At 42.1% G+C, this 27,396-nt stretch overlaps 1 protein-coding gene across 1 annotated transcript in view; it reads left to right on the top strand.

The window, feature by feature from the left end:
- Plp1 (proteolipid protein 1) overlaps positions 1 to 27,396 on the top strand; it is a 116,961-nt gene that overhangs the window by 63,724 nt on the left and 25,841 nt on the right. Inside the window, exon 4 of the mRNA XM_090326414.1 lies at positions 19,689 to 19,861. The gene's annotated coding sequence lies outside the window, so the exon portion shown is untranslated. The remainder of the gene's footprint in view (positions 1 to 19,688; positions 19,862 to 27,396) is intronic.

Below are 27,396 nucleotides of genomic sequence, written 5' to 3' on the forward strand. Positions count from 1 at the left end.
ATCACTCAGAGAAAAAAAAAATCAGATACTTAGTGGGTCGTTAGAACTACATCCTGGATAAGGACTTAGCTCTGGGAGAAGTGATAATTAGAAATCTTCTTCAGGGTAAATGGGACAGGAAATTGTGAGGACAGAGAAAAATCTGGAGAAATAATAGGGAAAGGAAAGCTGGGGAGACAAAGGTTTGGAAGAAATTGGGAGGGGCTAAAATAGCTGAGGAGAAGCTAAATTACTCCTGGGATATTAAACACAAATGAGGGAAATAAAATTAACATCTTTATTGAAAAGAAAACAAGGAAGTAAGAAATATCCTTGTTAGGGGAAATCTCATGTAGAAAGCAGCAGGTGCTAGAGGTCTTTGGAGGCTGGTTACCATGGTGATGCTATATGTCTTTTCTATTACCTTGTGAATCTGTCAGCTGATGGTTCCTATCTGCTTTAATTTCTTAGACCAGAGCTTAGCCTTGGTGAAGCCTTAGTGTTTTCATTTCCTAATGCTGTTGTCACATCTCCTTTCTAATTCTGTTACAGGAAATTTTAGGCCCTAGGCCTAAACTCTTTAAGTTTCATAGATCACGTTCAGCCGCTCAGGTGAACATGTCTATGGTGAATGGCCAAGAAAGGATGTTTATTATGTGACTTGGACAGCTGCAGGAAGAATGCACTTCAGCTTATCTTCTTGAACCTGAATAGCCTTAGAATTTGAATAGCATGAAGACTGGAGCAGGAAGGAATGAGAGGTATGCAAAGCTAGAGTCAGAGTCACAAGTGTGCTCAAGTGATCATAAGTGGAAGCAGTCACAGTTGGTCTGGCAGCTCATAATCAAAGGATTGGTCAGATGGGACCTTGCTACAGTACAGGTGACAGCTGGTAGATGGTCTGGTCCTTCCTGGCTTTCAAGATGTCTACATAGAGACTGCAGGAGAGAATGGTTCAGGACAAAGGACATGTATACAAAGTACAGGCTGAGATGCCTAGCTTTTCTTACTTTCAGTTAATTCATGGATGTACATGTCAGTGTTCCTTAGCAAAAACAGCAGCTTTTTTAGGGCTGGCAGTGTGTCCTAGTGGTAGAGTGTTGCCTAGCCTGCACAAAGCCCTGGGCTTGATTCCTTGGTACCACAAACACAGAAAAAGCCAGAAGTGGAGCCGTGGCTCCAATGGTAGAGCGCTAGCCTTGAGAAAATCCAAGGACAGTGTCCAGGCCCTGAGTTCAAACCTCAGGACTGGCAAAAATAAAAACAGTAGCTTTTATGAGATGTCCTGTCTAGGAAGAAAATGCAGAGTCCATGCTGCTTGTGTACCATTTTCTAGGTGGAGGAGAAGGCAACTCACAAGTTCCTAGCAGACTAGGGACACCTGGGCCATAGGGAAATGGAAGAGATTTTATTTTTTCGATGATCCTGGGGCTTGAATTCTGGGTCTAGGTGCTACTCCTGAGGGGTTTTTTTTGCTCAAAGCTAGCACTCTACCACTTGAGCCACAATGCTACTTCCAGCTTTTTCTGAGTAGTTTATTGGAGATAAGAGTTTCATGGACTTAGTCAGCACTGGTGGCTCACACCTGCAATCCTAGCTACTCAGGAGGCTGATATCTGAGGATTGATGTTCAAAGCCAGCCTGGACACAAAGGTCTGTGAGACTCTTGAGCCATGGCACCACTTGGGGTTTGCTGTGATTAAAGTGGTAGAGCACTAGCTTTGAATTGAAGAGCTCAGGGACAGCGCCCAGGCCCAGAGTTCAAGCCCCACGATCAACCAATAAAAAGTGTCATGAATTTCCCAAAAGTCCAGGCTGGCTTTGAACTATAATCCTCAGATCTCAGCCTCTAGAGCAACCAGGATCACAGGAATGAGCTACCAACACCTAGCAGAAGAGATTTTTATGACTCCTTTTCAAAAATAATTTCAGGCATGCACATCTTTAAGAAACTAGCATGATCAAATATTCTGGTTTGCCCAGATTGAAGGGTTTCTTGGGACAAAGAAGTTTCAGGACTAAACCTGGGCATGTACCAGGGAAACCAGAATGGTTGCTTACCAAAAAAAAAAAACCTGGAAGTTTGGCCTAGTGGTAGAGTGCTTGACTAGCAACCACAATGACCTGGTTTCTATTCCTCAGTACCACATACATTGGAAAAAGCCAGAAGTGGTGCTGTGGCTCAAGTGGTAGAGCTCTAGACTTGAGAAAGCCCAAGGACAGTGCCCATGCCCTGAGTTCAAGCCCCAGGATTGGCAAAAAAAATCTGGTTGACTCATGCATATAGTCAGAAAGCAATTTGTTGAAAACACAAAGTTTGGTAGATAAGTTAATAGACAGCAGCCATTGAGAACTCAGATCTTGACCTTATCAAGATGAAGGATTTGAAAATGACCTGGCCCAAGTACAGGGGCACACTCTGCCTTTCTATCTGCACTAATCTTGTTGCCACTCTTTTCTGGGTCATAGCTTCTTCCTTCTTCTGTCTTCTCCCTTTTTCCCTTCCCTCTCCCCGTTTTGATCAGGTAGAGGCTGAATATCATTACCTCTTAGTTTTAACCCAGCTGTCTAGTGGATATTATGCCAATATCTTGGATTTTATTGAATTTATCATGACTTACAATTTTACATTTTTGTGAATGACTTTTTATAACTGCCCCTCCTAATTAGCCTTGAAGTCCATGAGGTTGAAGCCAGGCTTATTTGTCATAGCTGTTTACCCTATAGCCTCTGGCACAGGGTTAGGTATAGTAGTAGCACATAATATTGTTGAATAAATGCATGAATGAAAGAATAGGGAGGGTGGCTGCCCATCCCAGTCTAGATGACAATGCTGATGGGCAGTGCCTTTATAACACAGACTGGGTAACTAAAACAAACAGAAACTTGTCTCACACTGTGGAGGCTAGAAGTCTGGGGCCAGAGTGCCAGTCTTGTTCTGCTGATGTCCCTGGTCTTAGAGCATTTGGTCCTTGTCTTTGTCTTTCTCCACCCTCCCAGTGCTCCAAGACTCTCTTGATACTAATCCCATTATGGAGCTTCGCCCTGGTGACCTCATCTGGATTTCATTACTTCCCAGAGACCCCATTTCCAAATGCATATAGAGGGTGAAATCTTCAGCAACTTCAATTGCATAAATATTTGATCCGTAAGAACCTTCAATGAGCCGGGTGCGGTGGCTCACACCTGTAATTCTAGCTACTCAGGAGGCTGAGATCTGAGGATCAAAGCCAGCATAAAAGGACCTGAGACTCCTACCTCCAGTTAACCTCCAGAAAATGGGAAGTAGGGCTTGGCTCAAGAGTAAGGCAGTAGCCTTGAGCTGAAGAGCTCTGGGACAATGCCCAGGCCAAGTCCAAGCCCGATGACCCACAAAAAAAATCAAATGGCTTGAAAGAGGACAAGGCAGGGATAGGAATCCCTCTTCAGAAGTTCCACTGTCTAGGAGGAATCGTAAGTCACTTCCCAAGAATATGACAAAGTATTAGATAAGAAGCCAGAGGAAGTGCTGTGAGTGCACTAGCTGGGTGTGAGGAAGAAGAGGCTGTTGTTCTTTTACAAATTTATCAGCACAAGTTCTGAAAGACTGGCCTAGGAGACTTGCAAAACAATGACATGTTCCTTCCAGAAAGCCAGAGATGAAAGTGCAGAATGAGGATGTTTGATGAGAGACAAGAGGCCATCATTACTAAAGATGCATTAGGAGCTGGGTGCTGGTAGCTCACGCTTGTAATCCTAGCTAATCAGGAGGCTGAAATCTGAGGATTGTGGTTCAAAGCCAGCCCAGGCAAAGTCTGTGAGACTCTTCTCTCCAATAAACTACTCAGAAAAGCCAGAAGTAGCCCCATGGCTCAAATTGTAGAGCACTAGGCTTGAGCAAAAGAAGCTCAGGGACAGTGCCCAGGCCCAGAGTTCAAGCCCCAAGACCAGAAAACAAAAGAGAGACAGACAAGGGACAATCTTTACTAAGGATGCATTAGGGCTGAGTACTGGCCATATTACATGTACTTTGGCAGTCTTTAGAAGTAGGCACTATTGTTGCCCCTATGTCCCTATTTTCCCCACAAAGGAACTGAGGCCTTGTGAGGCTGTTAGCCACTGACACATACCCTGGAGGCAGAAGCCCACAGACTAGCCCAGGAGCCCTTGCTCTGAATGGCTGCCTCACATGCTGCCTCCCTCATACTGGTCAGGACTCAGGAAGGGAAGCTCCATGATGCCCCTGGGCTCATGCAGCCATCAATACCTGATCCAGAGCCAGAAATTCCATCTTGTCTCCCTTGACATGGCTCTGGCCCTCTAGCTGCACTCGGAATGACTTGTCCCATGTTGCTCCTCCAGCAGGGTGCCCCCAGCGCACACAGGACTTGAGGGCTTTTGGTCCTGTGAGTGATTTCTCTCCTAGAAGCTTGTGAGACTGAGGGCTGTGGTTGGGGACAGGGCTTTGTCACTGGTGTAGAGCTTTGGAGCAAAACGACATCCCAGAATCGTACCATGCTCACTCCTTTGAGCCTCCGGAAGTTCCACTCACTCTGCCTGGGGCCTGGGTCTCAGGGCCTCCCTGTCCCTCTGCCCCAAGTCAGGGCAGCCCCCAACCTTCCCACTGCCCATCTTCCCCACACCCCTGGATTCTCTCTGGTCAGCCTGGCAGCCCAGGGCTTTTAATGAGAAGTTTTGTCATGCCCAGGCAGTGCAGATGAATAATTCAGAAGAGGCTGTCCAGGAAATGTTCTTCTTTCAGAGAAGAGTCCCTTGACAGTGAGAAAGGCAGAGAGCCTCTGCATGTTGTTGTCACCCCTCTTCCTTCCTTCCAACAGCACAGATAAGGAGCAGGATGAAGAGCATACAGGAATCGCCAACAAAATTCTGAGGAAACCAGGCAACAGTGTTTATGCCTATAATCCTAGCTACTCCGAAGGCTGAGATCTAAGGATTGTGGGTTGAAGGCAACCTGGGCAAGAAAGTCCATGAGGCTCTTTATCCAGTTTACCATCAGGAAACCAGAAGTGGTGCTGTGGTTCAAAGTGGTAGAGTGCTAGACTTGAACAAAAGAGCTCAAAGGGCCAGGAGTATGGCCTAGTGGTAGAGTGCTTGCCTAACATGCACAAAGCCCTGCGTTTGATTCCTTGGTACCATTTACACATATAAAGCTGGAAGCAGAGCTGTGGCTCAAGTGGCAGAGCACTAGCTTTGAGCAAAAAGTGTCAAAGGACAGTGCCCAATCCCTGAGTTCACGCCCCAGAACTGGCAAAAAAAATGCTCAGACACTACTCAGGCCCTGAGTTCAAGCCCACATCTGACCAAAAAAATTCTAAGTATATGGAAACAAGAGGTTTATCATTGTGATTATTATTAAAGTACTATGAAGTTATTTCTTTTTTTCTTCCTTATGGTTTATCTCATGTTATTGCATGTGACTTACTTGAAATAGGGAAGAGAAGGGGAAAAACAAGATGATTGGGAGGGGGGGTGAGAGTAAAGCATGGGAAGAGGTATCAATATTCAAGAAGTGATGTACCCACTACCTGACGAATATAACTGTAACCCCTCTATACGTCACCCTGACAATAAAATAATAATAATAATAATAATATGGTCAACCAGAAAAAAAAAAACATTCTGACGGATCCTTTTTGGGATCCTTCAGGATCTTTGCCACTTAGGCATTCAACCTACTTTTTGTACCTAGTGCAACATCCTTAGTAACCTACTGATTTTTGCTCTGTGAAGGCACGATCTCTTTTATGACAAATGTCTGTCTTCACCAAGCAGTGTTGTCATTTCTAGAGCTGGTCACCTGTTTCTTTATTCATTGGGCTTTCAGAATGATTGATTGCTCGGAGTAGAAAGAATATAGACCTGAGGGAAGATGTGATGTATGATGTGCATTCCTGGACCTCACCTAGATACAGAGGATGGGAAGGGAGGCAATGGCAACCTCACCAAAGCAACTGTTGAGCTTGCAATCATCTAAGCACATAGCTGTCCTAGGTGGGATGGAGGTAATTCTTAACATCTTTAAGAAGACACGGTGATAGGATTCTGACAGTATGGACAATTGTAACCCAGAAGGTTTGTCTCTTTGTGAGAATTTCCAGTGCTTTATTTCTTTGCCAAAGGAAACCAAAGGCTTAGGTTCTAGTGTTCTGGTGTCATTGTCCTTTTCTGCAAAATGAGAAATAACTATCAAATTTCCCTCATGACTGTTACAAGAACTATAGGATGTAAAAATGTGTCTTGTAAACTATGAAATTTGAGTCAGGGATATTTACAAGTAGAAAGGTATCCTCAACAACCCACATGTTCTCACCTAAGCCGATTTAAACATGCAGAAATTTGCTGGTGTTGGGAGCAAAGAGTGTAGTGGAGGAACTGTATCTGTGTCAAGGCAACTGGCATGTCTGGGAAACATGTGGTGATCTTATTCTTAATGGTACTTCTGTGTCATAGGATATGTAGAGGAAGCAGGCTATGGAGTCCAACGATCTGAGCTGCCCTTTGTAAACCACAACATCCTTGAGCCTTATTATTCTCATCTGTGGAATGGAACCAATAATCGTTTCTATCCCTTAAGGTTAAATTAGAGTGTGCATGTAAGATACTGAAGACAGGCCCTGGGGAAGAGTGTGGGCAGGGTTGATCTTCACCAAGCCTGTTGAAAGCTAATACAAGTTAACATTGGAGGCCCTCAGCAGCTTCACAACAGTTCCTGAGGGGTGCTGCCTAATGGAAACTTGCCATTCCTCACCTGTCTTCCCTGGCTTCTTTCTACTGTTTCCCTCCTTCGACCCCCACATATCCCCAGGACCATTTTTAATTTTCCCAGTATTAAAATCATTCCAAGCAAAGCAGCCAGCCTTCTCTCTTCACTACCAACTGGATTGAGGACTGAGGAAGCCTGGAGGGTTTACTGGTTGCCATGGTGAGGAGTGGACCCTGAGAGGATTAAGGATCTGGAAACTTGAGCACTTTTTTGTTTGTTGGTTTTGATGAGTTTTTGTGTTTCCTTCCCCAACTCTTCTTTCCCTCTACTCTTCACCTGCCTACCACTCCACAGTCTCAAACCACTAAAGGAGGAGATTACTAGGAGCAAAATCGGCTCCTGCTGTGGGCTACATGAATGCAGGCTGCCCTGCTGAGGATAATTTGTGTGTACTTGACAATGCAGACTCCTGGGAAGACAAATGGAGAGCACAAGATGTTACACCTTTATGGTATCGTGAAGCATCTTGAGTCAGGGAAGGATTGCTTGTGGGGAGGCTGTAACTCAGAGCTCTTAAGATATCTTTTTTTCTTTCTGGACACAGAATAGAAAAGGCATTAACTGTGACTTACAAGTTTCGGCTGAAGGAAGACCTCTAGAAAACGGGAAGGTAGCTCTGTCTTGTATCTCTCACACCCCTAGTTCTTTTTTTGACAAATATAGGCATCCATTCCACAAGACCTCTCTCAATCATCTGATGATCAAGGTGGAGCATATTTGCAGATGTAGGCTACAAAAGTTCTGTGAGCCTAGTATAATACTTATTGTTGCCATTATTACTATTTTTTGTATTTCCCTTCAATTTAATCCATGTCTCTGAGAGAGGAGATAGCTGAATCAGCAAGATTTTTGTGGACTGAGTACCTGGACTACAGTCAAAACCGATCTTGCTTCATTCTTAATTGGTACCCTGGGGCTGAGGAGAAATAAGAAGGGAAGGAAAACCTGAGTGTACCAGCCAGACCAGATTGTGACATATGTTGACTTCTCAGTGTCTCTTATCCCTTGCTTCATTCTGTAGGAACCACATAAAATTAGCTTGATTGGATGAGTATCTCAGAGTGAATTTTTATCTAATGGTATCCCTGTACCCTTAATGCAGCCTTCTTATTCATGCTAGCCTAGGAACAGATATCCTATTCCCTTATAAATCTCCAAATTTGTATTTTCAGCTTTCAGGGACTTTGTGTGTGGGTGGGTGGGTGGGTGTGTGTTCAGGACCTGGTCGCTGTCCCTGAGCTTCTTTTGCTCACTTGATCCACAGCTCTATTTCCAGTTTTTGTTTTGGGGTTTTTTTTTTTGGTGATTGCTTCAAAACCAGCCCAGGATAGCTTTGAACCTTGATCCTTCTATCTTAAACTCCTGAGTAGGATTACAGGTGTGAGCCACTTGCACCCCACTCCAGGGGCTTTTTGTTTTTAATCTTTACTTCTTGTGACTTTGTGTATACTCACAAATATTTTCTTTTTTTTTTTTTTGGTCAGTCGTGGGACTTGAACTCTGTGAGCATTGTCCCTGAGCTCTTCAGCTCAAGGCAACCACCCTACCCCTTGAGCCACAGTGCCACTTCTGGTTTTCTGGTGGTTAATAGGAGATAAGAGTCTCACAGACTTTAATGCCCTGGCTGGCTTTGAACCACAATCCTCAGATCTCAGCCTCCTGAGTAGCTAAAACTCAGGGCCTGGACACTGTCCTCGGATACAGTTTGCTCAAGGCTAGTGTTCTGCCACTTGAACCATATCGCCACTTCTGGCTTTTTCTGTGTATGTAGTACCATGGAATCAAACCCAGGGCTTCATGCATGCTACGCAAGCACTCTACCACTAGGCTAAGTTCCCAGCCCCATATCCACGTTTTATTATCCTGAGTAGTTTGTTTCCTGAAGGAAGCTCTACATCATCAACTCCACTAGAATCTCTGTTCAGGGCTCTGTATGTTAACTTACTGCTTATGGACTGAAACTACAGGAAAGGCCTGTGCTGGGTATAACAGACCTAATCTTGGCAGGGCTGGCTTATGGTATAGATAAAGCGAGAATAAATGTTTTTCTCATGCCAGATGCAAACAAAGATAGAAATATTAAAGTGTTAAACATAAAAAGCAAAACTAGACAATTAGTAGTAGAAAATGAAGGGGGATATCTTTGCAGCAGTATGGATCTTTTCTCAACCAAGAGAATAATCAGCTTATTGAACAGAGAAGTGATAGATTGGGAAAAATATTTGTGAACTGTATTAGCATATTCAAAATGAATATCCAGAATAATTAGAGCAAGAAAGAGTTAAAAGATCTGATAGAAAAACAGTGTTCAAATAGTAAACCAACAGAAAAGGAAGCCCAGATAAATAGGTAACAGTCACCTGAAAAAGTGTTCAATCACATTATAAACCAGGAAAGATAGTTTTGTTTTGTTTTGCCAGGCTTGTGGCTTGAACACTGTCCCTGAGCCTCTTTGTGCTCAAGTCTAGCGCACTCCCACTTAAGCCACAGGGCCATGTCTGGCTTTTTTGTTTTTTTGTTAGTTGTGGGACTTGCACTCTGGGTCTGGGCACTATCCCTGAGCTCTTCAGCTCAAGGCTACTTCCCTACTCCAGGTCCTGGGCATTGTCCCTGAGCTTTTCAGCTCAAGGCTGCCACCCTACCTCTTTAGCCACAGTGCCAGCACCACTTCTGGTTTTCTAGTGGTTAATTGAGATAAGAGTCTCAGGGTCTTTAGTGCCTGGGTTGTTCCTCAGATCTCAGCCTCCTGAGTAGCTAGAATTACAGGCATGAGCCACTGTGCTCAGCTCTTCTGGCTTTTTTCTGAGTAGTTTATTGGTGCTAAGACTCTTAAAGATTTTTTCTTTCTGCCCAGCCTGTATTTGAACCACCATCCTCAGATTTTAGCCTCCTGAGAAGCTAGGATTATAGGCATGAACCATCAATGCCTGGTAAGATACAGTTTAATACACATTAGATGGGAAAAAATTCAAAAGAATTAATAATAGAGGAGACTGGCCCTATATATGCCATAAGTCCCTAATATGGAATTATGTAAATGGACAGAGCCATTTTTGGAGAGAAATTTTGAAGTATTTAAAGAATTTGAATTTTTATGTGCCCTGTGACAGAGAAATTCTTCTAACTATATCCACCAACTATATCCACCAAGAACTGAATTCACAGGTACACAAAATGGCTTGCATGGAAGCATTTGTTATAATATTGTAGTAGGGAGTAATTGAAATGGTGCTAAGGCTCAAGTGGAAGAGCTCTAGCCTTGAGAAAGTCCAAGGACAGTGCTCAGGCCTTGAGCTCAAGCTCAAGGTAAAGAAATAAATAAAATAAACGAAAATAGAAACAAAACAGAAGGGTCCATGAATAACTGATGGTGATGAGAATCTAGTGGATTTCCAATTAATGGAATCCTTTGTATTTGAGGCACATCCTATCTGAAAGAAAACCAAAACCAGAAAGGAAATAGAGAAAGAAGCAAGAAATAGGATACAGTAGAGGAAAATGATCAAGACAGGGTCTGTCAAACCAATGTTTATTTACCAAACTTAAGTCATTTTTTTCTGCTTCACCCTTTTTTTCTTCTTATTAGAGGGAAGTGGTAATGATCAAGGATTACTAAGGGTCTAGAAGTGCTACCATAACACCACCACAGACTGTGTAATTTATAATAGAAGTGGGTTTTTTTCTTCTCCATTTTAGATACTGGGATATCCAGATTACGGTGCAGATTCACACTCTGGTTCTGAGATGACATTTTCTTGCTGTATTCTCCATAAATAAACACTATGTCTTTATATGGCAGAAGACAGAAGGGCATTAATCCACTTATGAGGATTGAGTTCTCCGGACATGAACATCTCTTAAAAGTCTATCTCACAGTGGGGTTTGAGATTCCAACGCAAATTTGGAGGAACATATTCAGGCCATAGAACTTGGGTATTTGCATCTACCCCTGGGTGTCAATTGGAGGAGATGCCTGGCTGAAAGTGAAATGAGGGCACCTGATTAGAGATCCTCAAGTGCTCTCCACATTCTGAATATCTCATTACTATGTGAACTCCTTTTGTTCATCATGTTCCTCATCTACCATCATTGTGCAGAGAATTTGAACTAAGGAATCCAATCACCAAGACTGGCAGTTTGGCAGTGTTGGATCCAATGAGACTACTCTCCATTTTACTCAAGGGCAGGACAAAGCTTTAAAGTTATTGTCAGTAACACTGCTATACCTGCCCAGAGATTTCCTTGACTGCTCTGAATGATGCACCACATTGTCCAGTAACCTGAAAGTGAGAGACCTAACAGCTGGTTTAAGGAAATTGTCTTCCTTGTATAGAGACATCGTAAATGAACCTTTCTATTTAGTTGAAGACAACTCAAACCCTAAGCTTAAGAGTTTCTCATAGAAAAGTGGCTAGAATTCCTGTTTCCCACCTGTCTTAACTTTGGTCGGCGGAGGCCTGTCAGTTTAGCTTAGTTGGCTTAATCAAAAGATAGCTAGAGTTGGAGCCAGTAATCATTGGGGATCTGCTGCCAAAAACTTGAAGAGCAACAATGAGAATAGCCCTTTTTCGAAGAAAGAGCAATCTAGGAGACTGGAATCATGACAAAAGAAGCAACTAGACAGGAATGAAAAATCACCAGTCTGGCTCTTAACCTATGGAGATTAGCACTTCCTTGTAGTGATCCCAGAGTATAACTAAACTACTCTTCTACAAACCAGGAAAATGGTATAGATGGGAAAAGATCAGGCAAACATACATGGTCCTAAAAGGAGAAGGGTTCTTGGGAGTGATTACTTACTTCATTACTTCTGGGCAGTGTTCCCCACTAGGTAGTATTCTTACTAAGCCAGTGTTAGGACTTGGCATTGACTTTAGTTTTAGTGGTACTAAACACAATGGAAGTCTAGAAGAACTAGGCCATAAAGCCACTAAGCTGTCTGTCTGAGAAGAAAGGGACATGATCGTATAGTAACAATCTGTATGTACTTGTGCATATTTTTGTCCTTGCCTTCATCTTTGTCTTCACTTCCTCCCCACTCCCATGGCTCATTCCTCTACATCTGTTATGCCTGTCTGTTTACCTCCAAGGTCAGACGGTTGGGATTTGCTGATTTTTTAAAAATTCTATAGAGATTTTACCAGTCTGCCTGCCCTAAAACACAAATGGCATTGGGAGTGCCAGCCCACTCCAGATACTCCTTTGTCCAATGTCTTTGGCTGAATAAGGGAAGGAAAGAAGGGGGACTAAGGCCGGGGGATAAGGGAGTGTTGTTTATATGTTACATAGTTTACTTTCTCAGCTTTTGTTATCAACTCCTCCTCTCCTCCTCACATTGGACTTTTTCTTTTATTTTTTACACATTTATTTATTTTATGAAATCCCTTCAAGCAAAGTACAAAGTTGTGTATGATTAAAATAAGGAATAAAGAAAGGCAGACCATTAAAATGCAAGACAATCTCTGAACTGATCTCTGAAATTCTAATACTTCTTAAGATAATTGGAGCAAATGCACAAATTTATCATGGAAAATAAGATTAAACCTAGGAATGCTAAGCAATGCTACCTTGACTCTACAAGGTAAAAACAGAAAGACAAATCGGGAAATGGACTTTGTAGCCAAGAAGGAAACTGGGTCATATTCTCCTCCATTTCTAAAGGTGCTCTTAAAAGTTTATTTGGGTGAGCTGGGTGTCAGTGGCTCATCTCTGTAATTCTATCTACCCAGGTGACTGAGATCAGAGGATCGTAGTTTGAAGCTAGTCCAACCAGGAAAGTCCATGAGACTCCTATCCATAATTAACCACCCAAAAAGCTGAAGTGGAGCTAAGTCTGATAGAGAAAAAATGGTGGAATGGTAGCCTTGAGCAGAAGAAACAGTGTGGGGCACTGAGTTGAAGCCTCAATATAATACACACACACACACACACACACTTGGGTGAAATCATGTAGTAATTGTCTTACTGTGCTTATCTAATTCATCTTAACATCATGCCTTTAGATTCATCTATGCTATTGCAAATGACAGAAAATTATCCTTTTAAAATAACTGAAATATATTCTACTGTAGTATATTCTACTGTGTGCTATCCTACATTTCTAAAATCCATTCAACTGATGGATATTTATGCTGAATTTTGTCTTGGTGATAATGCATGTGGTACTGTAAACAAGAGAGTATAGATAGATCTGTCATTGACATACTTTTCTTTTGTATAGTTAGGAGTGAGATTGCTGAAGTTCTACTTCTAATTTTTTGAAGAGTCTCCATCTTAGCCACACTAACATTGCATTAAGGTTCCCCTTTCCATAGATCTTACCAGAACTTATTGTGTTTGGCTTTTTGATTATATTCTTTCCAGCCAATTGGAGGTATCATCTCATTGTGATTGTGGTTTTGATGTTCTTTTAGAAAGTAGATTGGGGGGGCCGGGAGTTTGGCCTAGTGGTTAAAGTGTTTGCCTAGCATGCATGAAGACCCGGGTTCGATTCCTCGGTACCACATACATAGAAAAAAGCCAGAAGTGGTGCTGAGGCTCAAGTGGTAGAGCTCTATCCTTGAGAAAGTCCAAGGACAGTGCTCAGGCGCTGAGCTCAAGCCCAGGACTGGCAAAAAAAAAAAGTAGATTGGGTAAGTAGCTTGTAAATACTCTTACCTCCTTAGCTGCTAGGAAGTTCATAAGTTGAGTAGTTAATATTCAAAATACAGCTCACAAGTTAGTTTTAAACCTTAAATACTAAATTTCTTTTTTTTATTGTAATTGGTAAAATGGTTACATGATATTTGCCAGATAGAAGGTGCATTAATTCACATACATTGATACCCTTTCACATGTCTTGGTACCCATTACCCTCCCTCCCCACGCCCCCCACCCATCTTGGTTTTCCCCCCTTCCCTATCAAATTTCAAATAACCAAATACAAATAAATTCAATATATCAGATAACAAAGTGAGATACTATAACAATATGAGATAACCAAGGTACAGCAAAGGAGATAAGAGACAACATAGTACATTAAGGACAGCAATCATTCGTTATATGGCTTTTGTTTCAATATCCTGGAGGTCCTTTCAATTAGCTTCATACTATACGGCCTTATGTATCAAGATTTTGCTCTATTGCAGATCTCTGCTAGTAGAGCCCAAGGTTTCTACTGATTATGACGAATGAGGGAAACCATCATATTAAGTGGACTTTTTCCTAAATAGGAATTGGGGATGGGAAGGGAGAAAGGAAGAAATCAAGTTATGTGCTTTCAGCCATTCCAAGAATTCTCCAGCCCAGAGAAGTAACTAGTGTAACAATTCCCTAGTTTATAGTTGATAAAACATCCTCAAAGAGCATAAGAAAAATCCCTCAGGGTCTCCTGGATGGTAGCTGAGATTCAGATTTGACTGACTCCAGATACATTGCCCTAAGCCACAGAACATAACCTGTTTGTGTTCTCGTATCTGTTGTCAGCATGTGTGGCTATTAATGCAGCATTTTTCCTGGGCCTCAGTTTCCCTGCCAAACTGGTGGGATTGCAGTGAAGATCAAATTTGTTAGGAGTTATGAAATAATAAAGGAGGAAAATAAAATATTAGTGTATGGAGTTGATTGCCTGAGCTGCAGTCATAGCAGTGTCCTTCCCTGGTTCTATGATTTTGGGTGAATTATTTCAGGTTTCTAGCTGTCAACTCCTTAAGATAGTGGCCTTGGCTGGGTGCCGGTGGCTCACGCCTGTAATCCTAGTTACTCAGGAGGCTGAGATCTGAGGATCATAGTTCAAAGCCAGCCCAGGCTGAAAGAGTGTGAGACTCTCATCTCAATTAACCCACCAGAAACCTGGAAGTGCTAGCCTTGAGCTGAAGAGCTCAGGGACACCACACAGACCCAAAGTTCAAGTCCCACAACTGCCAAAAAGAAAGAAAAAAGATAATGGCCTCAAAGTTCCATCCTGTTCTATAGGTGTTTGTTCCTTCTTCTTTCCCCCTGTCCTTACCGTGCTCTCACATCTCTAGGATCATTCTTTTTTGAGACAGAGTATCTCTATGAAATTGAGGCTGGCTTTGAACTCAACTTTCCAAGTGCTGTGATTATGGGTTTGAGTCACCATACCTGGCTATTTCCCTTCTTTAGTCAGGCTATCTGCTGTTAGAATCCCATTTAATCTTCATCCCATTTAATCTTCATTCTCTATGTTCACATTGACTGAATCTGAAATGGCTTAGAACAAGGAGAGTTCTTACAGGCAGGCTCCATGATTGCTACTGTCCCCTTACTGTCCTATACCGTCACAGTGTTGGTCTTGAGTATTTATGTTCCTCTTCACCTCCTTAATTGTGGTGGTGATGGAGCAAAAGCCATGCCTAGACCCAATCTCTTTACATTCTAGTATAGCCCCACTCTCACAGCCCTCCCTGTATGAAACAATGAGTGCCATTGGCTACATTCATTGTCAGCTGGGGATATAAGGGACATGGAAAAGCCCTGACCTAAGGCTTGGGCTCTGAAGCAGCTTATGGTAGCAAAAACCTGTTAAACATTTTTAGTCAATAGACTGAAACAAGTCTTGAATTCATGAAATATCACTTTATTAGCTATCATGTATAAAATACACTGTTGGCACTAAGAAGGGAACTATTAGGCAGAAGAGAAACTTACGGGCTACTGGGTAAGACAGATTTATCTCCCTTAGTAATACAGCATTTTGTGTATTTGACCACTGCCTTCAGAAATGTATCTCATTCCCAAAATTTTCCATGAGACACGTAGGACAGTATCATCTTCAATTTACATATGAGTAAACTGATTTCATGTGAGTATACATGAGACCAAGTACCTATAAAAGTAAGACCATAGTGGTTCATGCTTGTGATTATAGCTACTTGGAGGATGGAGATCAGAGGAACATGGTTTGAGGCCAGTCCAGGTATAAAAATGTTTTTTTTTAACCAGTCCTGGGGCTTGAACTCAGGGCCTGGGCACTGTCACTGAGCTTCTTTTGCTTAAGGCGGCTAGTACCCTACCATTTGAGTCACAGCACCACTTCTGGCTTTTTCTGTGTGTATGGTATTGAGGAATTGAACCCAGAGCTTTGGGCGTACTAAACAAGCACTCTACCACTAGGCCACACTCCTAGCCCATAAAATGTTCTCAAGACTCCATCTTGACCAACGGCTGGGCACAGTGGCATGTGCTTGTTATCATAAGCTATTGGAGAAGCATAAATATGACAACTGCAGTCCAGTTGACCTAGGAATAAAGTAAGACCCTACCTGGAAAATAACCAATTCAAAAAGGAACTGGTGGAGTGGCTCAAATACTAGCATGACTGCACAGCAAGCATGAGTCCTGAGTTTTATTCCCCAGTACTGTTTAAAAAAAGAGAAGCGTAGAAACCAGTTGCTGAGATGTCTAATAACATGGGGTATACAGGTTCAAAACGTACACAGTAGTGAGCCATTTTAGAGAGAAGTGCCGTGGGAAGATTTTTGCTTTCCTTTTTAGCCAGCCTATTCTTGAGGGATCTTAGGGTCACCAAGACTGTAATTTTATGCAAAGGAGTCAAAGCCTAAGGAACTGATGGAGACTGAGCTCAAGCTGCAGATAGATCACTGGCTGAAAAAATGGAGGGGGTCCTGCAAGATAAGCAGAATCTAGAGAAATTGAGGCATCTTCTGGGTGTCCCTATTGAGCCTGCCTTAGGAAGGTTCTGCAATGCAAGCCCAAGAGGCTGCCCACAAAGCTATGCTCACAGCATCTTGAATGAGGCAGTCCTGCAGAGCAGCTGAGTGTCTTAGCATCTGTCCTCACCATAGGTGCTCTCCAGAGCCCTAGGAAATTTGCAGGTCACCCAGCCCCCAATACTCTGGGCTTCTTTTTAAAAAGCAGAGCTGGCTGGAGGGCACATGTGCCAGGCTCCTTCACTAACAAGTAGTCTCTCTTCTGGAAGCCCTGCTCTTCCCTTCTCCTGTAATAATTGAGCACAGAACTAGGTTCCTGTGAGAACACGCATATATGTCTGTGCAGGGGAAGCTGGGGCAGCAGCTGTATTGCCTGGGGAGAAGAGGGAGTTCTGTTCCCCAGTTACCTTACTAACTGCTTTCTTCAAATAATTTTGCTGTACTCATTTCCTTTTCTGGCCTTCTTAAGATCCAGATAGGGGCTTACTACTCTATACCTTAAAGTCATACTATCCCATCTCTCTCTCTTTTAGGGTAACTTATTTGTATTTTCTTTATGGTGGATAAAGCCTCCAGGATAAAGCCTCAGGACATGAAGCCATGTCCTGAATGAAGAACTGAGGGGGAAGACACAACATGGGCCTTTTTCTGCTTGTAGGTACGCTATCCAAGCAGTGTGAATGGTAACTAGAAGTGTGGCTGTAAAGAGGTTATTTAGCTTCCGAACTTTGTTCCTTGTCCTACAAGCTTTCAGTGCTTCAGTTACCTTGTCTATAAAACAGGGATTACAGATTTAATGCATAATTAGCAAGTGATTTAGAATAGGGTTGAGCATTTATCAAGCACTCAATAACTATTACTTATAAGGAGTTTTGCTCTGCCTTTTAGGAAATAGAATCAAGAGGATTTGTAGCTTCCAAGCTGCCAGGGGCTCCTGTTAGATACCTGCCCCAGCCAAGGGGCTGTGACACCTTCTAAAGTTTTTTGTTCCTGGATCATTTGGTCATCCTGAGCCAGGAAGACCTCTAAGAAGTGCCTCCTGTGCTGGCTCCAGTGGTGTGATTCTTTGAGACTCCGTGGTCTTCTCCACACTAAGGACAGAATGGTCTAGATTGAAGGAGGAGTTAGATACCCATCAGCCTCAGTCAAGAACAGCAGGAAATACTAGAGGGATCTGGGGAAGCAGTCATGGTCTACAGGAGTTGAGGGAAGGTACTCTATGCCTCCAGCAAGAGCAGACAACTCTCCAACACCATCCATCGCAGCTTACTGTTGGAGCCAGCCAGCAGCAAGGCAGGATACCTGATTAGGAGGTGAGGATGAGAAAAGAAAAGAAAAGACAAGTAACAGATGGGGTCGTGAGGGCTACAGCCCAAGACTACAGCTTAAGGCTGTAAACTTAAGACTGCAGCTCTCATCCCGTTCCTGTCTTATATAATCTACAAAACAAGACCCTGTCAGGTGTTACATTGATAATCAAGTCTCAGCAGAGAGTGATAAAGCAATAATACGTTCGTACCTAATGGTAATCAAGTCTCTGCAGAAAGTGATTCACAATACCGACGATTTAGCTCAAAGTTCATAGGCATGACCTCATATATGACAGCTCATTTATTTGTGTGGTTTATCTTACTCAGTGATTCAGATTCATGGGCCAGCCTGACCCCACATTCGGATTTCAACAGCTTACCAGAGACATTACCTGAGGAAGTTCACTAGCCTGAGGCCAAATAAGTATAGGAGAGTCTGCAGTCAATGAAAACACCAGAGCAGAGGAAAGGGGGAAATAGTTGAGTAATTCAGGCGAACTTTAAAGAAATATTTTTTTAAAAATGAGCTTTTAGTACATATCTTTCTTTGTGGTGGTATGGGGATTGAGGAGAGTTACAACTGGATAATTTACAAAAATATTTATTTTGCCTTTTCCAGGAAGAGGTACATGTGTGAATTCAGTGTGTTGTATCACTGTTGATTATGGCTATATATGACCATGCTCAAGAATCCATTTATCACTAGAATTTTCTTTGTTGAGTCCTCCTCACCCCCACATAGAAGGCATGTGCCTGCAGTGGTTGCACCTTCTGTCCTTGGCAGAAGGAAATTTGCAACCTTTTAGTCCCTGTACATTGACAGTGAGTACACTGGATTCTGAGAATGGAAGCAGCAACATAATCCTGGACCATTCCAGACATAGGAATCAACCCAGGGGAATCCAGCACTGAGAAAATATGTTTTAAAAGAGACACCTAAGTCACCTTGCAGATCCTTCCAAAGAGACAGAGTGCTGGCAGAGAATAACTTTCCTTGGGAATTTGCATTTGTCTGGAATGTGATGTAGATGGCACATACACTAGTACTTAAGGATGAAGTCAGGGTAGGATTTCTAGGAAGATACTAGCCAGAAGAAAGCAGGAGGGTGATAATCCAGACAAGGTGCCTGACAAGCCAAGCCAGACCACTTATATCAAGATATGGAGGAAAAAGTACAGAAAAAGAAGTACTACTTTGTTAGCCCCTTATTATAGGTCATCCAGAGGCTTCCCTGTACTAATGGTAATGGATGCTTTTTTTAAAAAAAAAATTGCCAGTCCTAGGGCTTGAACTCAGGCTCAGCACTGCTCTTGGGCTTTCTCAAGGATAGAGCTCTAACACTTGAGCCACAGCACCACTTCTGGCTTTTTTTCCTATGATTATGGTACCAAGGAATTGAACCTGGGTCTTTCATGCATGCCAGGCAAGCACTCTTAGCAATAGGCCAAACTCCCAGCCCGATAATGGATGTTTTTTTAATGAAGAGGGACATTATGTGGTCTCATGGAACTGTTACAACTACTTTTTTGAGTTTTGTATTAATATATTAACTTTTCAATTAGACACAAAAACTCAGAAAAGCTAACTCACTTCCCAGAATTGTGCAGCTGGTGCAGATTTGAGACTTGAATCTAGTTCTGACTTTGAAAGTTGTACTTACTGTTTTACACTCATTCCTCAGCATGGGCAAATGCTTCAGAATTTTGTTTTTCAGGAGAACCTAGAGGAAAGAAAATGTCTTGATTCTATTGGTCATAGTTGGATAGGATAAATAAAAGAAATGGCACCCAAATCTCAATATTTTAATAAGTTAACAAGCTTTTGTATCCGGATCGCAGTCCAGTGCTGCTCGGAAAGGATAGAGTTAGTAGGCTCTAATCAAAACAGTCATTCAGGAACCCATACAATCTGGTTCATAATGTGGTTTTGGCAATCTTTTTATACTATGTTTTATGGTTCTTTAGTAGGTCCTCTGCATTCTGGGCAAGAATTTGAGGAAGAGAAGATGAAGGAGGCACATCCACTCTACTTCAGTGTGGAGAAGACTGAAGTACCACCATTCACATTCGGATGGTCCAATCACCTTGGGATGGAATCTGAGAAAAGTATTTCAGTGGTGGTCCTATACAAAGAGGATGTGAGTTCCATGAGCATTTGTACAGTCTCTGCTACACTGACCTCAGATCATCAGCTCTTCTGATCATGAAGGAGTGTCTTTACCTCTCTGTGCCTCCATTTCTTCATCTATAGAATGAGACTACAGTAGCATCTATTAATCTGATATGGTAAATACAGGTGAAGTACTTAATGCAGAATGTGGCATGCAGTTAGTACTTAAGTGGCATCAAGCTGCAAATTCTATTTTCACTATCTTTTTTAAAATTTTTTTCTTTTTTTTGCGAGTCCTGGTCTTGAGCTCAGGACCTAAGCACTGTCCTTGGACTTTCTCAAGGCTAGAGCTCTACGACTTGAGCCTCAGCACCACTTCTGGCTTTTTTCTATGTATGCGGTACTGAGGAATTGAACCCGGGTCTTTGTGCATGCTAGGCAAGTACTCTACCACTAGCTCAAACTCCCGGCCCATTTTCACTATCTTTTAAAGACAGTAGACACTTGTCAAAAACTCTGGTTAGCCTAGCTATCTTATTCTGTTTTATGTTGATATAACAACATTCTAAGATTGAGTCATTTTTATTGCACAAGTTTCTGGAGGCTGGGAAGTCCGGAAACATGACATTGAGGATATCATGCTACTCCAACTGATTATGTAAAGTGGAAGGGCAAGTGGGCATGTGTGGAAGAGAAAAGGCACAAGTTGCACCTATAAGAATGGCAGTAATCCCTCTTAACTACCTAATCACTTTTTAGAAGCCTCCATACTTAACAGCATTGAATTGAGAACCAAATTTCAATAGAATTGTGGAGGAAACAAACCATATTCAAACTGAGACAGTCTTTTCCAGATATTTACCTATAGAACTTCTGCTTTTGAAAGATCTGAAAATGAGTTTTACTTTTCTGCTCAAATCTAGCAGAGCCACTTTGAGCCATAGTTGCACTTTTGACTTTTTGGTAGTTAATTGGAGATAAGAGTCTCAAGGACTTTCCTGCTCAAGCTGGCTTTGAACCATGATTCTCAGATCTCAGCCTCCTGAGTGGGTAGGATTACAGGTGTGAGGCATCAGCACCTGTCTGAAAATACTATTTTTAGTATCTTACAACCCTTGGTGTTGGTGGGAGGCATAATTACCCAAAAGTGATGATCTGGATTGTACACTCCTTTTTTACTTGTCACCTTTCCCCAGTGGAAACGGCATTCTCTGAAACATGCTCTGGGAGATTCTGCTCTCCTTCCAGTGAGGGACTCTAATGAAATTTGTCAGTGCTTTGGAAATATTTTCATTGGATTTTAATGGCCTCTTTCTTTGCTATTCATTACCTTCTGTTTGGAGGGGGTAGTGGAGAGAGAGTCTTTTTAAAAAAGATGCAAACTATATTAGCTGGGTGCTAGCCAAGGAGAAGGAGATATTTGTCTGTTGGTGTTAGAGCTTTCTAGGAGAAGGAGCAGAAACTGGTTCAGTAGCTGTGGTGGCTAGGGGCTGAATAATATAATGGAAGCTTAGCTAGACCAAGTCAGCCCTGTACTCTAATTTTTCACATTGAAGCTGAGAGGATTAAATCTCAAGAAGTTAAGGGTTATTACACTGAGCCTAAGCCTCTCCTATGTGGATGGTGTATTCTGATTAATAAAGCCAACCGTGCCAAGGTTCTGTGTTTTGGGACTTGTGCATAGGATGCCTATTCTTTTATATCCTCTACATTTGGGATCTATCTAGTACAATTTCTCCCCCTACTGCCACAGTATCTAGTGGAGGAAGGTTATAAATATGACCTTAAGCAGCTCATAACAGATACTGCCCTAGCTGATTCTTAATGACCCACTGTCTCAGATAATTTGGTCCCTGCTAGCCCCTTCTCAAGACTCCTGGCCTTCCTTAGTCTCATCCTGTTTCCTCTGTTTTCTGGCTGGCTCAGAGAAGGAACTTCTCTTCTGACATCTGTAAGCATCGGTGTTTAGAAGTAGCATTTAATCTAGTCTTACTGATGTAAGCTGTCACTTGCTCATCAAGCCATCCTAAATGAAAGTGGAATCCTAATTAAGTAACTTAAAACAAACATAGCCTCTAGGCAAACTACCCTATTCTCCCAACACTCATTTCAACTTGCTGTTCCTAAGACTCTGCTACTTAAACTTTGTTCCTCTTCCACCCAACTCATAACTCCTCTCCGCTGCCCTTGGTTTAGCCTGGCAATTATCCTAGAGCAGACAGTCCTAGATCAATGAGTACACACACTTAAGACCTAAGGGGCCTCATGGCTGGGCTTCATTCCCACATCAGCCAGCATATCTTCCCACTCTTTCCCTGAGTCTTCCTTTGGTATCTCTACACTTGCTCCCAGATAGGAGGGAGAGAAGAAAAGGCCTTACATGTTGGGAGAGGCTAAGGTAAACTCCTTAGAACAGAAGCTGTATTTTATACCTCTCCCTTTTTGCCAGTCCTGGGGCTTGAACTTAGGGCCTTGGCACTGTCCTTGAGCTTTCTCAAGACTATCACTCTACTACTTGAGCCACAGCAAAACTTCCAGCTTTTTCTGTGTATATAATGCTGAGGAATTGAACGCAGGGCTTTCTGCATGCTAGGCAAGCGCTCTACCACTGGGCCACACTCCCAGCCCTCCTTTTCTTTTACTAGCTGAGATAGTCTAGGTATGCTACCTAGGCTGACCTGGAACTTGCATTCCTCCTACTTCCGCCACCTGAGTGTTGAGATTATAGACATGCATTAGCATGCCCAGCTGCCATACCTGCTCTTAGCCCCCTTTAGTTCTTATGTCCAGCACAATGTGGGCAGAAGTCTAACAGCCATAAGAATCCATTCCATCTCAGGCTGGGAGTTTGGCCTAGTGGTAAAGTGCTTGCCTAGCATGCATGAAGACCTGGGTTCAATTCCTCAGTACCACATACATGGAAAAAGTCAGAAGTGGTGCTGTGGCTCAAGTGGTAGGGTTCTAGCCTTGAGAAAAAAAAATCCAAGGTCAGTGCTCAGGCCCTGATCTCAAGCCCAGGACTGGCAAAAAAAAAAGAATCCACTCCATCTTTTCTAGGATGCTGACAGCTAATTCTCCTCCGGCAGCACTAAATAGAACTTCTGCAGTGGTGGCTCTGGTCCCTCCCTTCATGCTTCCTAGAATTGCCTGTGCTGAGCTGGCAGCAGTCTCACCATGGCCTGCTCCTTAGCACTCTGTCTGCAAATGGTCTGAAGAAAGCTTTGGCTGTTTTTTTGTTCCAGGCTTAAATGGTCACAATGATACTAGTAATCATGTGCAGCCCCAGAACATACCATACATCACATCAAGATACATTACCACCTTCTGACTCAATACACACACATACACAATTGAATGTGCAACAACTATGGGCAGAGTTAATGAGAACATTGAAATTTGCCAGAGTTAATCATAGAGGGGACAATATGCCAGAATGACAACCAGGACTTAGAAGTAGTTTGTGGAAAAATGTAATTTTTCTAAAGAAAGTTCCAAGGAACCTGATCAATTCTGTAAGTTGTGTACTCCTTCAAGGCAGTATGGAATAATACAAAGAGCAAGTCCTGGATTCTTGTGTGACTTTCTCAGTTTACCGGCTGTAGTTTAGGGGATAGTTTTTTATTATTAAAATTTTTATTGTTTGAGGGATAGTTTTTTAAACTGTGTCTCACTTTATAAAATGGAGAACGATCATTTACCCTTGCAGGATAAAAGTGGGGTAATATATGTAATATTCCTTGCTTCAAGGGAGAATGGACATGATAGGGAACCAGGTGGTGCCCCTGTAAGTATTAGGGTTACACAGGATTTGGGCTTGTCTTGAGAAATTCGGGAGAGGGCATCTATAAAAAGGGAGTGTTAAGGCAAAATTAAGATGTCATTGAAGAGACAGAGAGCCTTCATTCATATTAGAATGAGGGAAGTTTGATAAGATCTATTGTTAGACACTATTCATGTTTTGTCTGTGTTTAGGTCTGATTGCATACTGGTCTTTACCCATAATGGCGCTGTCTGATGTTAATGTTTTGTAAAATTGTTTTAATAAAACAACATGGAAGGGCCAGGAGTTTGGCCTAGTGGTAGAGTGCTTGCCTAGCATGCATGAAGACCCGGGTTCGATTCCTTGGTACCACATACTTAGGAAAAGCCAGAAGTGGTGCTGAGGCTCAAGTGCTAGAGTTCTAGCCTTGAGAAAAATCCAAGGACAGTCCTCTGGCCCTGAGCTTAAGCCCAGGACTGGTAAAAAAAATGGAACAACTAGTAGGATCTATTGGGGTCTAGTTGTTAGAAGTTGATTATTTGTTTCTTGGTGCTTCTGTTGTAGCCAAAGACAGAAAGTAAGGCTGAAGGACATGAACCGGTGATTTGCTTATTTTCCCCATTTCCAACATTTTTTTTGGAGAATATAGTCAGTAGCAGGACAAGCATTAGCGTGTCCTGCTCATTACATTGCAGGATTAGCCTTTGAATCCTCTAACCTATGACAGTGGTTGACAGTGGTTGTACTGTATCATTTAAAACTAGACTGTGCAAATGAGCCTACTGTAATGTTAACAATTTGCAGAAATGAAGTGATTCTTCGTCCAGGAAACAAATAGCTCTTTAAAAGGTTCAGCTGTTTTATCTTGTAGCATATAGTTATAGCAAGAAGTACTTGTTATAAATTTCCCCTTGATTAGTTAAGAGGAATTTAAGGATAATATGTTTATTCATAAGGACCCTAGATTCTGAATTTAGATCATTTGGGGCTTGTATGCATGGATGAACATGCATGCTGGTAATGAAGCTTGAACTTAGGGACTTGGGCTCTCGCCAGCTTTCTTGCTCACAACTGGCATTCTACCATTTGAACTATGCCTCTGGTTCTAGAATTTTGTTGGCTAATTGGAGATTGGATCTCTGGGAGTTTTCTGCCTACACTGGCTTCAAGTCTCAGTACTCTAGAGTTCAGCCTTCTAAGTAGCTTGGATTACAGGTGTAATCCACTAGCACCTGCCATTTTGTTGGATGTTTAGAGTAAATGTTACTTATGACCTTTTCTATGGGTCTAAAGCAAGTTTTGAGTCATTTATGCTAGTTATATTATTCCTAACATAGGATTCACAGCTTGTGTAATATGCATGAAGGAACAATCAGTTATCCCCTCCCCCAAGGACTTTTCTAACTAGCCTATGGGTCTCACATGGTAGATAATTTTTTGCCAGTCCTGGGGCTTGAACTCAGGGCCAATGTGCTGTCCTTGGGCTTTCTCAAGGCCAGAGTTCTAACACTTGAGCCACAGCACCACTTCCACCTTTTTCTATGTATGTGGTATATCGAGGAATCAAACCTGGGTCTTCATGCATGCTAGGTAAGCATTCTACCACTAGGCCAAACTCCCAGCCCTAGAAATAATTTTAAAATACATTTTTGGAGAAATATGATACTCTGGAACAGTGATCATTTTCATTTTAAATATCTAAAATTCTCTTAAGTATTACCCAAAATGCACAAAATTAACTAAGCTGTAGCATTGATATTTGATGCTCATATATGAAACAGCAGTTTATTAGGACACAAGATTATATTGGGAGCTAAAGCATTATTTGTGACAAGAGAAATGAGCCCATTTTGTGCTCCTCTAAGTTAGTGTGTGTGTGTGTGTGTGTGTGTGTGTGTGTGTGTGTGTGTGTGATGCTCAGGATGGAATTCAGGGCCTTGTGCTTACTGAGCAACTGCTCTCTCACTGAACTACATTCCAGCCCAGTTAACCTAATTTTTTAGTAGAGTTAAAACAGTTCTTGTTCTTGCAGAGTTGAGTGTCTGAAGGTTTGTAGTTTCTTAACACAAGTGAACAATTAATTGTAGGGTTTTCCCTTCAAGTAAATGGAGAACTGTGATTGGCTTTAGCACACCTCAGCAACAGCGTGAAAGGGTAGAACAATAAATTTCCAAAGGAGGCTAGACAACTAGCTGCAAAGTGTGAATTGTTCTTCTCAATGGAGAATCTATACAGCCCAAGGAGCCATTTATAGATATAGAAGTAAGCTAAATGGAATCCTTAACAAGTTTTGCTATTGCTATTATGGCTTTTAGACCAAATGACTATGCCTTAGCTACTTTAATGGAAGGTTGAGAGAAACAGTATACTTGTCCCATTTTTTTTCCGCCAGTCCTGGGCTTGAGCTCAGGGCCTGAGCACTGTCCTTGGACTTTCTCAAGGCTAGAGCTCTACCACTTGAGCCTCAGCACCACTTCCGGCTTATTTCTATGTATGTCGTACCGAGGAATCGAACCCAGGTCTTCATGCATGCTAGGCAAGCATCTTAACCACTAGGCCAAATTCCTCGCCCCACTTGTCCCATTTTTAAGATTAGCATCAATTAGTTGTACAGAGGGGTTTCATTTTGACATATCCATAGATGCATACCTGGATTAGACTTACCCCTCCATTCTCCATCTTCCCTCTTCCCTTCCCAAACCAATGTCAACAAGCTTCATTGTTCCATTTTCACACATGTACATAAGGTATTTTGACCACCTTCATGGCCTTTTACCTGCTCTGTTCACAGTATATTTCTGACTTATCATGAAATGAAATACCCTTGGCACAATAACCAGAAGCTTTGTGAACAAAGGTGAAAAGGGAGTTTATAAATCTAAAAATCCACCTTTTCTGGTAGACAGATATTCTATCAGCCTTTGTGCTTAACTATACCTCTTTTAATTTGAATTCAATATTAAAAGATATATTTGCATATTATACTTATGTGGATGAGAATCAAATATTTTAATACTAAGTTTGGTAGATAAATTTTTCATAAGTTTAACTTCACTGAAAGTTGGACAGACTACATCAAACTCTTTTTCTGATACTCAGGTTTATACTCAGGGCTTCATGCTCACTCAGCTTACTTGTTTAGATGGTACTCTACATTTGAGACATGCCTCTAGTTCTGCTTTTTTACTGATTTTGGAGATGGAGTCTCATGAACTTTTCTGCCCAGACTGGCATCAAAATGCTATCATCTGGATCTCAGCCTCCTCAATACACACAATATAGGAGTGAGCCTCCAGTGCCTAAATGATTTTTTTAATCCCTCACAATAGAGGGAAAAATAGAGAATGGAGCAGGAAAAAAATGCAAAACAGAAGTCAGCTGCAGTTCATTCATCACTAAAAAACTAGTTACATTTCTCCTGCTAAGAGAAGAAAGGTGATTAACATGCAGCAATACATTTTTTTCAGATATAGATACAGAAAAATGTGGCAAATAACTGGTTCAAGCCCAAGGAACAGAAAAAAAAGAAAGATTATAAGAATACATAGGCATGGTGGCTCACACCTATAATCCTGGCTCCTAACTACTCAGGAGGCTTTATGAGATCAGAGGATCAAGGTTCAAAGCCAGCCCGGGCACAAAAGGACCTGAGACTTTATCTCCAATTAACCTCTAGAAAATGGGAAGTGGGGCTTGGCTCAAGGGTAGGGTGGTAGCCTTGAGCTGAAAAGCTCAGGGAGAAAGCCCAGGCCCAGGGGTAGGACAGTAGCCTTGAACTAAAGAGCTTAGTGACTCCCTGGCCG

This window comes from Megascapheus bottae, chromosome X, assembly GCF_031878675.1.
Source record: "Megascapheus bottae isolate mThoBot1 chromosome X, mThoBot2.hap1, whole genome shotgun sequence".
Lineage (NCBI taxonomy): Eukaryota > Metazoa > Chordata > Mammalia > Rodentia > Geomyidae > Megascapheus > Megascapheus bottae.